The sequence below is a fragment of the Setaria viridis genome, chromosome 3 (assembly GCF_005286985.2).
Source record: "Setaria viridis chromosome 3, Setaria_viridis_v4.0, whole genome shotgun sequence".
In the NCBI taxonomy this organism is placed as follows: domain Eukaryota; kingdom Viridiplantae; phylum Streptophyta; class Magnoliopsida; order Poales; family Poaceae; genus Setaria; species Setaria viridis.
This window is the reverse complement of record NC_048265.2, coordinates 44,101,750-44,106,321: the sequence shown is the minus strand read 5'-3', so window position 1 is coordinate 44,106,321 and position 4,572 is coordinate 44,101,750.

Genomic DNA, 4,572 nt, shown 5'->3' with positions numbered 1-4,572 from the left:
AAAGAAGGATACGAAACACTACTCGGGCTAAACGCCGACAGTTGCTAGCCACAAACATTCCCATCACAAACCTTGAAAGAGCATTTGATGCAGTGCAAGCTCAACACAACACTCCACTTGCAGCAATTGCCTCAATTAACCTCATATCAACTCTCATACCTCAAAACAGAGACAATGAAGTGACGGCTCAACTCGCACAACGAGGCAATGGGCTAAGTGTGCAACTCGCAGAACAAGCATACAAACTACTCGATAAAGAATCACCAATCCCATCTGTTCCTCGCAACTCGGCTAATCAGGAGGGTAGTAGGGGCATCGCAGTCAACAACGGTCTTCACAGAACCTAAAGAAACAACGAAGTCATCAACCAACCAAAGCAACTTAGCCAAGGACAGAGCAAACACGAAGCCCCAGTGCCACATAAAGATGTTGGAGAGGTCAGTTGCACCAATTCTGCAAAAAGTCCTCGCCATATTAGAAAAAATCACGAAGTATCAAACTTCAGTGATTTACGGGTAATAATCAATAGTCGACGTGAACGTGAAGTCGACAACTACAACCACTTTCCTGCCTTCACAACTCGGGTAATGAGGACAAGACTACCCGAAAAGTTCAAACCAACAGGAATCACTAAGTATGATGGCAAGCACGACCTAATTCAATGGCTCCGATGTTACTCGTTGGCAGTCTAGGCAGCCATAGGCAATAACGACACCAAAGTCATCCATTTTCCCACATGCATGGAACCCGTGCCTCTAACATGGCTCGAGTCACTCAAGCCTAGAACAATTGACTCTTGGGAAGACTTGACAAAAGCTTTCACCAACAACTGTGCCAACTCCATGACTAGACCAGGCAACAAGATCGACCTAAGTCAAGTAAAACAGAAAGAAGGCGAAACACTACGCGACTACTTGCGACGATTCTTTGAAAAGAAGGCTACCATAGTTGACATTTCAGAAACAAACATCATCGAGTGCTTCCAAAATGGCCCCTATGATCGACGAACATACCAAGACTTCGGCAGACGACGACCAATCACTGTCAAAGATCTCAAAGTCATGGTGTAACAATGGGCAGATGAAGAAGACAAAGAGAGAGAACGGTTTGGCTCTCATCGCAACCGCGGGCACGACAATAACAACCATGACCAGGATAGGAACCGACACAGCGATACCCGAAACAACTTCTCGAGTAACCAAAATCGCAAACGGAAACCTGACCACACCATTGCTTCCATGACTAACTCAGGGAAGAAGAGACGCCGCAAAAACGATGACGGGCCAAGCTTCACCGAACTACTCAAAAACAGTGCCCATGGCACCCAACTAGCAAACACTCAGCAATAGACTGCTACAGCATGCACCGAGTAATGCAAGACTTGCCTGCACCACCACCACCCGAGGAATACAACAAGAAAAAAGATAAAGGCAAAAACAAAGTCCATAAAGATGAAGAAGAAGAAGGCGACTTCCAGACTGCCTCCAAAACAGTCAACGTCATCTTTGGTGGAATCCCGGGTACCGCATCCAAGCGATCCACTAAACTAGTACTCAGGGAAATCATGGCCATCGAACCAACAGATCCAACACCGCTAAAATGGTCCGAGGTACCCATAACCTTCAGCAGAAGGGACCAATGGACAAACTTCTCAGAACCAGGTCGATTTCCCCTAGTACTCGATCCTGTCGTTGTAGGCTCAAAACTGACAAAAGTACTCATAGATGGCGGAAGCGGACTCAACATCATTTTCGCCAAAATACTGAGGAAAATGTGTCTCGACGTCACGGACATGCTCACTCCAACAGACTCACCCTTCTACGGAATCGTACCTGGAAACGCAGCAATACCACTAGGACAAGTCATCCTACCAGTCACTTTCGGAACTAAGGAACATTACCAAACCGAGTACATCAGATTTGAAGTCGCCGACTTCGAGACTTCTTACCACACCATACTTGGGAGACCAGCTCTGGCTAAGTTCATGGTTGTACCACATTACGTTTACTTGGTACTCAAAATGTCAGGGCCCAAGGGAGAACTAACACTACGAGGAGACCTAAGGCGATCCTATGAGTGCGACACAGAAGCCGTGGAGATTGCCGCGACCTCCCAAGCACTCAGCCCTATGCAACAAGTTTTTTCAGCCTCAAATAAACTTCACCCAACAGAACTCGAAATACCAGAAAACAAGTCAGGATCAGCAAAGGTGAAGCCAACGAATGAGAAAGACTTCAAAACAGTTGATCTCCAGACTGGCGACTCTTCTAAGACAACTTTGATTGGAATAGGGCTAGACCCTAAATAGGAAAACCGCGCTCATCAGTTTTCTTCGGGCTAACCACGATATCTTTGCCTGGAAACCAGTTGACATGCCCGGTGTGCCCAAGGAACTGATTGAGCACTGTCTAAACGTTGACCCCAAAGCTACCCCAAAGCGACAGCGCCTCCGCAGGTTCGCCCAAGATAGATGAGAAGTAATCAAAAAAGAGTTAGCCAAACTACTCGCAGCAGGGTTCATCAAATAAGTCTTTCACCCTGACTGGTTAGCCAATCCTGTACTCGTTTGCAAGAAAAACAATGAATGGAGAATGTGCGTCGATTACATGGGCCTCAACAAACATTGTCCAAAGGACCCCTTTGGACTACCCAGGATCGACCAAGTAGTTGATTCTACTGCCGGGTGCGATCTGCAATGCTTTCTCGACTGTTACTCGGGTTACCATCGGATAAGCCTCAAAGAAGAAGACCAGGCTAAAACAGCCTTCATCACTCCATTTGGAGCCTTTTGCTACAAGACAATGTCATTTGGACTAAAAAACGTAGGAGCAACTTACCAACGTGCTATACAGATGTGCTTCGAAAAAGCAATTACACCGAAACATAGAAGCTTACGTGGACGACGTAGTCGTCAAAACAAGAAATCAGGAGGATCTAATCATCGATTTGGAGGAAACCCTTTCAAGCCTACGAGCTTTCCGCTGGAAGCTCATCCCTACCAAATGCGTTTTTGGAGTACCCTTCGGCAAACTACTCTGGTTCATCATTAGCCATCGCGGCATTGAGGCCAACCTAGAGAAAATATCTGCCATCACAAATATGCACGCACCAGCTAGCATCAAAAATGTGCAGAAACTCACGGGCTGCATGATAGCCCTTAATCGATTCATCTCAAGACTTAGAGAACGAGAACTACCCTTTTTTAAGCTTCTTAAATGACAGGACAAGTTTAGATGGATAGAAGAGGCAGACAAAGCATTGACGCAACTCAAAGACTTTCTGTCAAAACCACCAATCCTCACTACTCCATCTCCAAACGAGGACTTGCTATACATAGCGGCTACTACTCACGTCATCAGCACTGCAGTAGTAGTCAAACGGTCTGAGCCAGGCCACGCTTATAAAGTCCAGAGACCCGTGTACTTCGTCAGCGAAGTACTCTCTAACTCCAAAACCCAGTACCCACCGATACAAAATCTGCTCTACGCAATTCTGCTTACTTCATGGAAGTTACGATATTATTTTTCAAGAACACAACATTACAGTCATCACCGACTTCCCACTCGGCGGCGAAATCCTCCACAATAGAGATGCCACGGGTAGAATTTCCAAATGGGCAGTAGAGCTCGGAGCCCTATCCTTGGATTTCAAACCAAGGACAGCTAGCAAATCTCAGGCTTTGGTCGACTTCATGGCTGAATGGACAGAAAACCAAGTGCTAATACCAGTCGAAAGGCTAGAGCACTGGGTGATGTACTCCCTCAAACTCGAAGGTGCCGGCGCAGGAGTACTCTTAATTTCCTCAAAAAGAGACCAACTCAAATACGTATTACAGATCTTTTGGGAAGTCTCAAACAACGAAGCCGAGTACGAAGCACTACTACACGGCCTTCGGCTAGCAATCTCCCTTGGAATCAAACGACTACTCGTATACGGCGACTCACTAGTCGTTATCAACCAAGTCAAGGACGAATGGGATCGAAACAAGGACAACATGGACGCCTACTGCAAAGAAGTCCGTAAATTAGAAAATAAATTCTCAGGTTTGGAGTTTCATCATGTCGTCCATGACAACAATGTAGCCACCAACGTATTGTCAAAAATGGGCTCAACTCATGCAGAAGTTCCAGCAGAAATTTTTGTACACGAACTCCACAAACCGTCCATACCAGAACAAATCACGCAACCAATGGTCAAGATTACAGAAACTAATCGAGAAGTCATGATGATAGAGATCGACTGGAGGGCACCCTTCATCGACTACATCAAAGACCACAAGTTACCATCTGACAGAATTCACGCTGAGCAAATCTCCAGACGAGGAAAAAACTATGTTCTAGTCGGAGACAAGCTCTACAGAAAAAGTGCATCATCAGGGGTACTCATGAAATGTGTCACTCGAGAAGATGGCCAAGAAATCCTGGCAGAAATCCACAAAGGAATCTATGGCAACCACACATCTTCACGAACAATTGTAGGCAAGGCTTTCCGAGCAGGCTTCTACTAGCCTATGGCATTGGCAGATGCAAAACAATTAGTCCAAAAATGTCAAGGCTGTCAATTCTTCACTAA